Source organism: Euwallacea fornicatus, chromosome 10, assembly GCF_040115645.1.
Source record: "Euwallacea fornicatus isolate EFF26 chromosome 10, ASM4011564v1, whole genome shotgun sequence".
NCBI classification, from domain to species: Eukaryota; Metazoa; Arthropoda; class Insecta; order Coleoptera; family Curculionidae; genus Euwallacea; species Euwallacea fornicatus.
The window spans coordinates 803,750-816,647 of record NC_089550.1 but is presented as its reverse complement, the minus strand read 5'-3'; the positions used below and the strand labels follow the sequence as shown (position 1 = coordinate 816,647).

Below are 12,898 nucleotides of genomic sequence, written 5' to 3'. Positions count from 1 at the left end.
TCAGGCGTCGTTCGTAAAAAAGCTCAATATCTCGAGGAATCCTTTTAACTCCGAGATATGAGACTAATTTGTTAGCAACTGATTGCATTTTAGTTTTTGTGTTGTCATGAGGGCCGCCTTAGACCGATCCCATATATAATAAAATCAAAGATTAATACCATTTCCAATTAGTCCGTAGGCAGAGAAATTCGAAACAAGTTGTCGGTATCGCGTTCGATTAATTAAACTCTTCGCGGCGTAGGCCAAGAAGCATTTTGTGCCCCCATTTGGTTTTTATTTTTTGGCCCCATTTTAGTTGCGCCTACTTCGAGAGACAACTTTATTTTTCCATTTAAAACGAGGCGGGCAATTTTAACGTGTTGCGCCCACTCGCGCGACATGCGCGTTAGTCCTCTTGTTCGTTTTCGTGACACGATTTTTCCGCGGTTTTCGAAGACGTTCACAGATTCGCCGTCGAAAAGTTGTCGCCCGAGGTCACAGCGAGGGATCCGCCGGTCCCTTCCGTTTCCCGACGAGATTCCGGAAAAACGCCACGGCCATTTGCCACTCGCGCGAGTGAGCGCACTCGCCTGGAGCCCTTAATTTGACAGCACGCAAATCGAAGTGGCGCGTGTCAACGTCAAAACGGCGCGCGGGTATTTGACGTTAGCGTGCGATAGAACGTTTTACTGCTCGTGTGAGTGTAAGCGTTTCTACCGCACGCCAATATCTAATTGAACTTGCAGAATACGATAAAGTGGATAGATTATTTGTAATAAAAATGTTTGGTCTAATTGTTGGACCACAATTTCGCCGATTACGCAGACCAGTTACGCATCTGCGCACGCATGGTGCGGCTCTAAATCGACGCTCAAAAACTGCTACTGATCTAATTCGAGATATCGTTGAACCAACGTCTCGGGCGACATAAGAAAATTCAAAAAATTGAATTTTTCGCCCCATTTTATGCGGATTTTGAAAGTTAAGGGAACATTAATTAGCCAACAATGTGGGGGGAGGGGTGTGAATTCAGGGCTGCTCGGGGAAAACTACTTCAGGTATATTGCGTCCTTATCACGCATGGGAAGGTCAAACAGTCGTCTAGGCAATAAAGCGATAATTTCCTAGGTGTCGAGGGTGAAAAATCAGGCTAGACGTTGGAGAGGGCCCCAGCGAGTCACCCTTCGTTGTTCCCGAGATTGGGAGTGGTAATCCGACCTATTATTTCGTGTGCGTTTTTAATGTAAAGGCCCTTCACGGCGCTGCTTGCTGGCCCGTCATAGTCCTCGTACAATAAAGCACGTGAATTTACAATCCTAGTAAAATAAAACAAGCAACATACGAGTTTATTATGGAACTGATGATATTGGCTGACGGACATAAATTTCTTTTAACAGGTTATCGAGGTATTTTAATTTTGACTTTAAACTTAAATTATGAGCTAGTTAACATGAAACTGAGTATAAAACGTTGAACGTAATGCGTACGTAATGAGGTTTTATTTGACTCGTCTATTTTTTATCGCCCCGCTCGCAAGTTCGCTCGGCATTAAATTGATTCGCTTCATAAAATGTTACATTACATTCCTATTACATATGTAAATAACCGATGATATCCTACTGTGGGTTGCCGAGTGGCTGCCTCTCCGTGCTTCTGGGCCCCATCACAGAACGGATTTTAGAATTAGGCTCCTCGTCGACTTGTTAATTCAGCCCAACTGCGTGTACGAAAGGCCCGTTTATCCCCTATAGATCTATTTATCGATTATTGGATTTTTGCAGAATAAATGAAAATTGTTCAGTAGCGCCCCCGTGCGGGTGTTAGCTAGCTCGGAATAGACGTTTTTCGCATTTTCGAAATCGGTGCGAAGAGCCTCAGTCGCTGAAACGATGATGTGCAATGAGCTCGAGCTGATTTTTTTTTCTTTTTAATGACAAGCAGTCTTTTCCGGAAGTAGTTCTGACGCCCCATCCTCTGGCGCAGCGTCGACCTGACGGTGAGCCGCTGGCCTTGGCACTTCGTGCCCCATTGGGACAATGGTTTCTTTCTGTTTTTCGGATCCGGGTCTCCATGGAACATACTGGCTATTCTCAAAATTTGACTGAGGTTTTTCGAACGAAAATCTACAAGAGCGAAAGCCAACGACACTGGCTCCTCCGCCAGGGAAGAAAGCTCGGTGCTGGACAATTTCGCTTCTAAAAGCTCAACGATTTTCTCACTTCTGACCATCACGCAAATGCTGAAATTTTCGTCTCAAATGAAAAAAAAAAACAAACTCAAAAATTCTAGAGCAGACAACCTAACTTCTTGGCTTCAAATTCGCGCCGCCAGAGCGGAAAAAATCTCAACAATACGGGAAAGCTCTGATTCCACTGGCGCTTTCAGACGGGCTTGATGTCAGACATTCCGCAATGCGTAACACAATACGATCCCGTTGAGGATGTTTTAATGATCGCCCGTTACTTATTAGTAGATCACCACGGCAAATTATTGAACTCTAAACGAGACCATTCCGCAACCGAATGGCGGAAAATCGACGAGGACCTCATCACGGGGATGCGATTCAGCGCAACTTCGAATTCATCCGAATGCAGAGTCGCTCAAACGGCGCTATCGAGAATGGGCCCCCGATGGCTGAGGTGCTTAATTATTGCATTCCATCGTGAAGTGACTCTGGATGGTACTTCGTCGTCTGAAATTCAAGAGATTTTTTAACCGACTAGCTGGTCGTTTCTGGATCCTAAACCGTAACGTTTCTCTGTAACTGTTAAACGTGATGCAAACACTCGAGCCGTCATTGAGTTCATCGTCGAGCACTCTAACGATTTCACTATTATTTTAGTGAAACACTCACTTCCCGTATTATTTGATGTTATTAATAATCATTAAAAGATAAACCAATTATAATACTTGCCAACTCAATTATTATTGATCGGTTATGCATAGCTAATTGCGGCAAATTGAAGGTATTTATAAGAGCTGCCTTAGACGCTATATCAAGCACCAATCGATTTAATTAATTAATACACGTATTCACTTTCTTATAATTTCGAGGTTTTTACGGTAACGAGGACGTCAGTATTACTTCTTGCCCTTATTACTTACGGCAAATTCCTTCCGTAGAGACGTATCTCAACGGCAACCTGACTCTATTACTGCGGCAGGAATACTCGCAATGCTGTTATTATCCAAGTCACTCTATGGATGAATAATCCAAGATAAAACCATACTAATTTATCGAGGTAATACACTTTAACAGCGTTACTTATCTTTTGTACTACATGGTCGATAATGGCATGAGAACTTTCCTATAAGCAATCTGCATTTTTCCCACATCTTGAATGGGTGTACGGAATTTATGACCAGCCGGGAAGAACTGCACGATCTGTTGTTCGTTCTATTGGGTAATGAAGGAAGTATTTGCTTTAGTCATTTAACAATGGTTTCGAGTATTTTTCTGTCGAAATCGCCCGCATTCCTGAGCGTAACGCCTGTAGAACAGAATCAGCGGGCCCTAGCTGAAGGAACGATTCCTCCCTGTGAAGTGCAACTCTGCAGGTCATCCAACACCCACCGAAGACCAAAATGGGATGGTAAGAAAGGTGCAAGTTTTTTCACGCAGTCCCGGGTTAATACTATTAATCATCGATTTGATAACGGGACCGGATCGGTATGTAAATTATCAAGGAAACGTGAGGTCGGGCTTCTCAATCATTAGAAGTACTTAATTTGTTTTCTACGGTTTACGCGAGGTTCACATGTGGGTACCCATTGAATAACTGAATTACTGAGAAACGAAGGCCGCTTGAGGCCTGGAATCCGGCTGAATTATTGCCAGGAGAAAATAGTAAAAGGACTACTTTTGGTTATACAAGAAGCAAACAAGTAAAAGTTGTTACGTCTGATTTATTAGCTTGAGAGAATAAATTGGGAGCGGTGTTGTTGCCAAATCGACAACGAGGCAAAACGCTAATCGCAACTGCAGAATGCTTAACGTTAGTGCCACCGAGCTTCGCAGCATTTTCTAATTTCACCCGAGCATACTTTAGCATAATATTTAAGTCTTCGGTGAGCGTACGAAAACGGTCCGGTGCCCGAGAGGAACGGAAAGGCGAGCTCACGTCCGGTTACTTAAACTTGATGCTTGATTACTTGAAAATCGACTTGGAAGTGTATAATCAAAGATTTCGAAAGTCTATTTTCCTCTACATCGCCACGTTTCGTGGAATACGCGGCGGAGGGCGAACGGTCGAATTAAATATCAAGCTAAATATAATTGAAAGGTTAGAGGAGGATACTTCTTTAACAAGACGTATAAATTATTCCGATGAGGTAACATTTACTTCGAGTGGAACCGTTCCGTCGCAGAACTGTCGCCGGTGGCCCGAACGTAATTTTAACTCCGCGATAAACGCCCAACGCCGGTTAAGGCCGAATGTGCTATCTGATGTCTTCAGAACCGGACGATTAATTGGACCGTATTTTTTTTGGCAGTCTGTGAATGCACGTAGTTGCCGGTGAGTGGTTACTTCAATGACTTTCCGGACGGATCACCCTCGCAAGAGCGCCAGAAAGCTCGGTGCCAACAAGACGGTGCCTCGTGCCGCAGCACGTCGGCTGCTAGGGAATCCCTTCGAAGTATTTTCAGTGAAAAAGTGATTCGCGGACTTTCAAACGTCTCGTGGCCTGCCAGACCTCCGGGCTTAACCCCTATGGATCGCCGCTTATGGGGTCACCTAAAGCGGAAACTTTCTCAGCAGGGGGCGCTTCAAGGTGCCGAATTAGGGACGCACATCGGCGTTTTGACGCAGGCTCGGCTTCCTTGCATGTGTCACGTTGCCCTATTTCGGATTCGGGAAAGGTAGGTTAGTACGCGCATTTTAGGAACTGCGACTCCGAGTTTTCCGGTGAAATTCCAGAAAGTTATTTAGAAGAAACTGTTAAATTTTTCTAATTAGTTACTCTGAACTCACGAAGGGAGGCAGGGAAGGGCGATGCATCTGAAACCCGCAAATTAAACGTGGAGAATCGGCAGATGCCCTTGGCAGGACGTCGATCGTGTTTTTCCATTTGATCAACTTCGTTAATCTACTGCGTGACACGGACAAGGGAACACCCCGTAAAAGTGGTTTTGTTTAAATAATTTTTGACACGCTCGGGTCTCACACTAAAAGAAATTCTTCACTAAAAATTTAAACAAATTTAATTGTTAAAAACAAAAAAATAATAATAATTTGTCTCCGCGGTGTCTTGTACATGGACCTAATGAGGTGGTTGATATCCTCGTGGAGGATCTCATTTCAGACTAACTGGCATAGCGCCGCTAGGGTTGGGGGTGATGGGGTAGATTGTGCAATCTTCTACCTACAATACCCCGTACATCGGTGACAGATCTGGAGATCGAGATGTCCAAGGTAGCAAATTGATTGAATTTTGTTGAAGGAAGTCCATAGTCACTCTAGCTACATGCGGTCGCGCACTGTTTTGCTTCAAATTGATCAGCAATAGTTTCCAAATAAGAAGGCGCGAGATAAGATCATAGGGCTTCTTTGATGTATCGCTGGGCTGTCATTCTGCCTCTAGTGAAAAGCAAAGGTGACCTGCTATCATAAGCAATAGCACCCCAACAGTCCGATGGACATTCCTCTGTGTATTGTAAACTGAGGATCCCGTCTTTTTCTTACTCATGTCCTGCCATCACGCATGCCCAATTAGAATCTGGAGTCGTCACTAAACACGATATTATCCCCTTCCAGATTCCAAGGAATCCGTGCTCTGCACCACTGCAGCGGATTTTGACGATGATTTAAAGTGAAGGGTGAGACAAGATGGGGACAGTTGGAAATCAGTCCAAAACATTTTGTCCGGCGACAAATGGTTCAAATCCCTGTGGGCCTGAGATACTCAGCAAACCACCGATCCGCCAGCGTCCTCGACGAGACGGACCTGTCTTTTTCGAGGGCGGCCATCTTGGCGTTCTGTAGTTCTTCGGGATCGTCCAGTATCTTCTGCCTGTTTGCTCTTCTTGGAACCATTTCACTATAGCGTTTACTCTACGGTTCAATCTAGTGGCGATTTCCTTAAATGACCGATCGGTCTCTCGTAAACCCACCATTGGACCTCTCTCTCAAACTCGCTCGATTTATACGATATTTTGCAGTCGCATTTTCGATATTTTATTGCAATTTTCATGGTAAAAAATAATAATAAAATTCCTAATGACTTGTAAATACATTGACGAATGCGGCCGAAGCTTTAATCGTTCTTTGTGCTCCCATGTGCAAACATGCGTACAAAAATTGTTTAAATAAAACCACCTTTACGGAGCGTTCCCCTTTCCATGCCACGCGATACGATTACGCACTTAGATCTTAAAGAAACGTTTATTGACCCGAAATGTTTTTCCCGAGTTCGTTGTGTCACATTCTGCTTCTCCCGCCTCTAGTGGCGATTTATTTTTCTGACCGCCAACATTTTCATCATTTTTCAACATGTTCGATGTTGAAAACGTTCTGATGGCCCGGAATGCGCCAAAATGAAAGGATCATGTTCGCTTTCAAAACTGAACAGATAACGTAACACACATTTTAATGCACATGTGCATTTTATCAACGGTCTAGGAGATTTAATAAAATAAATTCTGTCCAGTCGTGATTGTAAAACATTCGTGTGCTGGAGTGTTGTGCTTTTCTCTGGCAATTTATTTGGAGCTATTAAAGCTGAATAAATATATTCTCAGAATAAGTTTATCGATGCGAATGCAATCGGGAGTGCAATTTTACAATGATTAATAGGCACAGAGCTGAAATTGCACATTCTGTTGCCGTTAGAGGTCCCCTAGGCTTTGCCAGGTTTTTCGCGGTCGCACAAGTCCTCGCGGGGGAATCACTAAAAATTCGATGCTCTAGACCCTGCTCGATTTCCGTCAGACAGATGCTGTAAGATCGAGGTCTGATATTGAGCATTTTTCTCTTTCTTTCACGTTATTTTTTTTTCAAACGATCATTACCGCATTCTCCTCTGTGTAGGCCCGATTCCACTTTTTTACAATACAACATCCAGTTAAAACCGTAATATAAGCAGTTTCTAAGTCAATCTTCCGTGTACGTGAGCTCACAATGTTTATTAAAGATTCCGTTAAGCATTTAAGCCAATTGGCTGTCCTTATCGGGCCCAAAGTACACACACGTACATACTTTACCAACTCGTCTGTGAACCAATCGAATAATTGCAATCATCGATGAGACTAGAGATTTCAATGGCCACATCGGTGGTTTTGTTGATGTTTTTCGATACCTTTTCCGAGCAGAAACCAGTTGAAACTCTTAATATGCAAAGGGGGGCTCTAATTAATTCGACAAAGACGGCGACACTAAGGCAGATTAGTAAGAATTGATGTTACTATTTGTGTTCTTTCCTACCAGGCATCCATCATAGTTGACGATTGTAGCGCGCTGCGGGGTGCGTAAATCTTTATCTACGACGCATGCGCGGCTACTCGGGAATCGACGTTAAAAATGTCAGTTCCGGCACTACCTAACACCTCTACGAGTTGACAGCTCTTTTTGACGCATATGAGCTTCTCGGTTGGTTTTAATGCGGACGCAGTTGCAAAATATCTTATGAGCCCTTGAGTCTTGCTCTGTGCTGCGCCTCGTGTTTTGCGGGGTGTTTCGTATGAACACACCGGCGAACTTTCGGGGGTGAAATATGAAGAAGAGACAAGAAATTAAACACACGGTGTCTCGGAAACGGAGCGGTTTCGCTTCTACTAACTCCATTCGATCTAAATGTGCGCTTTTATGGGCTCCACGTTCGCCGAAAGATTGTCGGCTTGTTTATGAAACACCCTGTAAATCGCTTGCGCTTTAAAGGTCTTCTTGTACACTTCAACATATTGTAATAGTACAATAATATTTTTGCACTAATTGCTCCGAACGGCACCGTTATTGGGTGTGCCGAATGACTGTAAAGTACGCCCCGCCTTTTTTAACAGTTGAGGAACAAGTTATTAATGACACGCATATGGCTCATTATTTACCTAGCAACTTAATTGGCCGCGATGTCATTATCATCCCCATTGTTGGTTTGTTTGTCATCATAATGGAAAAATGAGTTTTAAAAAAATTGTTAATTCCAGATGTATCGATTGAGATTGAACTTACGCTTAATTTAGTTAATTCTTCGGCAAACTTACTAAATCTAGCAGTGGAAAAATCACAGTTCCACCGCGGTTGTGCGCTATTCGTGACACTCACGTCGTCAGTCCCTCACGTCTTCGATCCCTCGTGTCTTTAATCTCACATGTTTTCGGTCTGTCATATCTTCGACTTATCAAAAAATATCGGAATCGGCATAAACAAAGGCCGATTGATACAAGAAAATCATTGATGGTTTTTAGATGTTGTAATGAACAAACAGAAATTGAGTAACGGGTCTTTTATGACTCGCATTTTCTGCTCTGATCCTCTATAGCTAAAGATCAAATTACACCTTTAAATAGCAGAAACACAATATAATCGCAATATATACAATCAAAATAAATCTCATGCGAGTGTTGTGAGCTTCGACCGAGCATTATTGACACTCACCGTAGAATACGAGCTGTCTATCACACGAGCTTCCAGCAGGGAATACCGCTTATTTCCACGTGTGAGCCATTTTTTCTCGAGTAGAGGTGATGTCTTTCTTACAGTGGTAGGTCCACACATTCTCCTCAAAATACGTCCCCCATTGTTATGACCGCAGACGTTGGTGATTCCCCGAAGGGGGAGTGATACGACGAATCACATATATGATCATTTTGGAGATAGCTCGTCGACCTATCTGCTACTGTAATCGCATTGCCGTAACGACTTACCAAGAAACGAGGCCGATTCGCTAGGGACATTTCATGCTATGCACATGTTGTGAAATTTTAGAGTTTTCTGTCTTGTTGTTGAATTGCAACCAAATGTAAAAGGGCAAAAGTCACAAAGGTGCCTACTGTGGCACCTTTTCCGAAGGTCAGCGGTCACGTACCGACATGCCGAGGCTGGAATCCTGACTTCCAGTGAGCCAAATGTGAGAAACATTCGGATTAAACGAGATAATCAAATCGACTCATAACTAATTTTGTAGGCGCTCTGAACCTCGCCTTAGCTTCCCAAATAAGAGGTTACGTGCACTAGGTGGGATGACCGATGTGTTTGATCAAGTTTTAACGATTTGTAATAAATTCATTTCGATAACAAGAACCGGCCGCATTGTTACCTCCTCGGCTTCTTCAGTGTGGTGAGTGTCTCAGTTCGTATCATCTTTCAATAAATCCCTTCGTATGGCATCAGAAATTTTTTTAAAACTAATTCGGCAAATATCAGATTGTTTTTTTGGATATTTCCGTAACTGACTCAGAATCTTCTGAATTTTGCAACGGAGATTTGTTGGACGAAAAATACGCAATTTAACGGAGCACGGAACATTAACAACCCTGTATTTGACAATAAATCACAACCTTGCATAAAACGTTTCAGCGTTTTATTCAGAAAATACCTTCACCAGGCCCTCACGAAAATTTCAAATCCGACCCTGAACTGTGCGTTGTGACGTCACTAACTTTGTCAGATACGGGGCCGGACTTGCAAGTTCGTCTAAAAAATGTCGTGACATCCTTCAAAAACTGAGGGGGAAAGTACTGCGAGAGACTATCCAAACGCGGACGAAATTGACTTCCGCAACACGACAAAAAGGACTTCTGGTCGGTTTCTTAAGACTGAAGCTGCCGGCAGTTTCTCCGAAACCAAACCGGCTCGAAATAGTTATCTCCTTGAAAAGTGCAGAGAGCGATACTTAAGAGGAAACAGCACCCGAACTGCTCCGTACTTAACTATTTCCACACTAGTGCCGGAAAAGCCTTAGGCGCTCAGCCTGGGAAGATCGAAGCAAATTTGAGCCTAATGGGAGTGGTTTGTTTAAAAAAAAAAACCTCAGTTGGGAGAAGAGCTCAGCGAACAAAATCGTAAAACTGGATCATTGCTTGGCAGGTTCAGGTCAATTGAGAAATGAAATATTGGTTTGTCGTCCGAAAGAATCAAGATGAAACCAGAACTCTGAGGCGTCATCAGTTCAGCTACAGGTTGGCTCTGCGAGGGAAGAATGCGGTCCAAAGTGCGAACAGGGACAGGTGATATGATTTTATAATTCGAAGAATATCGCTCGAAGAAGGATTGTCCAGTGTTAACTTGCGAGGTAAAAATGGTCTCGTGCCTGCGACCCTTGATGGAACCAACTCTAGGCCTAACCGCTTAATTGCTTGTGACTAGGAAATTTCGTTCATACACGAACAGTTCCCAAATACCAGCAATATAGTCATTTAAGTATTGAGACGCTAGAAAGCAAAATCTAGTCTCTGTTTACTTATATATTCATAAGGCTCGGTTGCCATATGGCGTTACAGCTTTTTATCTGAGAGACGGAGAAAGAACCATACCATAAATTTATTAATTATTAAGCTTTAAAATTCCTTTTATAGCTTCCGACGAACCAATTTTTGCTTTTATGGATGTTATTTGAAACGTTAATGCATATTTTTATTAGCCACACGAAACTATCATTAAAGATAAGAAACCGACCCCACCATAACTTGGAGCACCTGCCCGTAGCCGCATATACTTTGCTTTCTTTCTCATTTAACCACAGGCGCCTCTTCTCCCGTTCAAGTTACTCTTCTTCAGCCATGTCTTAACAATGAGAAAAAAAGAACTTGGAAGAGTTACTGCCCTCCTCCGGATGTCCGTTCCGTTTTTAACATTCGAGTTCGCCCGACAGGTGAACTGAAAATGGCCTTTAAATAGAAAAATAAATTTTTCGAGCCTTGCGAATTCGTTGAAAGTATGATTTCGCGGCTGTAAAGTGAGGGTTCAAGGCGATAGACGTGCACCGCGGGAATTTGTATCTACTGATATTTCAACTTACAGCGCCGACCAGAACCTGATCGTTGGCGAAATGACCATTTTCGAAATTTGGGCAGTCGAAAAGGTGTTGACCAGATGATGATTTTTATTAAAATACTTGAATGACTAACCGGCGAGAACGTCTCGAAAACAATTATTTATCTCGAAATGACACCGACCCTGGATGAGACACCTTTCCCATTCCCCTGCCAAAAAATTTATCCAAATAATCAGCTTTAACGGGCAAGCACTTTGAATACAATTTCGAATTCCGCCGGTCTCTCTGAATAGCAGCAAATCATCACTTTATTTCAGTCATTTAAACTTCAACAGTTGGAGGCCCTAAATTATTCCTAATTGTGGCAAATTTCTCATCTTATCTGCCTGCATTGTTCTATAATTACCCGCGGGTACTACCGCAGAACCAACCAAACGAGTAGTAACGACTTACTTGTGGAAATACGAGCAAGACACAATTAACTCCAAACCGCATTCAAGAAATCCCAAAACTGCACCGCAAATTTTATCAAATTCTGTTCTTTACGAGATTAAGAACGGCACAAAAAGGTAAAGAGCACTTAACCGCCGGATAAAAACACCGTAACCGGCAAAAACAAACAAAAATGTTCACCATGAACAATCAAACATGGTCGCGGAACAAAGAAGTGGCACAAACGTTCGCGTGTCGCTGGTCGGTGCTGAAGAAGTGGTGGCGGAGTACCGAGTACCAACGACCATACAAGAATGGTACGACCGTGGTTCACCTGTCGGGATTGGCTGAGTGGTAAGACTTGAAAAGTTACAGGCGCGAGTTGGTTCAGAAAATTGTGCATGCTTTCAGAAGAGCGTTAGGCGTTTGGTTGGGGTCGGTGCTGACATCGGTGCGAAGCAAATATTCGGGTTCAAAAACGTCTCATCTCCCGTGGGGCTCGGTGAAAATATCGTCGATCACATTCAGATTAAAGCAGAACACATGCCAAGAAGGCCTAAATGCAACACCGAAAGGGTTTGCGGAGAATCCTTACGGAACCCACAATTTCGCCTACCGTAATAGCGCCGCGACCGGCGATTTGGAAATGGGTCCATTTATCCGCCTCCACCGGTTCGTTTTGATGTACAGGGTGGTCATGTTTTACGCAACGAACATCTCGGTTAATATCGACCCTAAAAAGAAAAACTGAAATTTGAGGCGCTTTTTCCGGGCCCCGTTCTCAAGGCTTCGGCCTCTGAAATGGCATCGGTCAGATTGGCGCAATCTGCTTTTTGTTCTGCATTTCAAAGATAAGAAGCTTCGCGGCATTTTTTCTCGTTTGCGCGAACACGACTGTTATACGTTATATAAGAGCGATGCAACCCGTCAGTCCGTGGTTGGATCAAGAGTATTCAGGTGCTTTCGCCCGTAGGCTAGGGTAGCAGGCCCGGCTGCAATGGGGCCTTTCAGAAGCAGTTGACTTTCGGGAGGTTCACAAAGGAGATGCATCGGTGGCACATCGATTCGAGGCGGAAAATAGACAGGTGTGATATTTTTTACTTATGGTGGGAAATGACAGTTCGGAGGTCCGACAGCCGCGCTCTAATGGCGAAAGCATGGCGAAGCGTCGCACCTCGTCCCTCGCATCGCGGTAAAATGAGGAAGAAAATATGTACATTTTGTTTTCGAGCGGCGAGGTGCTCTGCGATTGGTTCTCTCAACCCCCCACTCCCTCCGTACGGCGAAAACGCACGTTGCGTTTAATCAGCAGGGCCTCACATGTTCTGTGCGATGGAAGGACCCGACGCACTTTGAGGGCAAACTAACGGAGTGTGTGGTGCTGCTTGAGGGACCAAATTTAACGTAAACAAAGGGCGATTAGTAGTAATAGCCACCACATCGAGATATGTATTTGACGGGTCATTATTATGATCTGAATCAGTCAACATCTTCACTACCCGTCTGGTCGCAAGAAATTACTATAGGGCAAGGAAACGTTGAGTGATAAGGAAGTTAA

At 43.6% G+C, this 12,898-nt stretch overlaps 1 protein-coding gene across 7 annotated transcripts in view; it reads right to left on the bottom strand.

Annotated features, from left to right (window-relative positions):
• Positions 1–12,898, bottom strand: part of Rab23 (RAS oncogene family member Rab23) — a 46,547-nt gene that overhangs the window by 19,685 nt on the left and 13,964 nt on the right. Inside the window, exon 1 of one of the 7 annotated variants that reach the window (XM_066286348.1) lies at positions 11,362–11,657. The exons of the other annotated variants lie outside the window; for them this stretch is intronic. The gene's annotated coding sequence lies outside the window, so the exon portion shown is untranslated. Of the gene's footprint in view, positions 1–11,361; positions 11,658–12,898 lie in introns of those variants that run through there. 7 annotated transcript variants of the gene reach the window in all.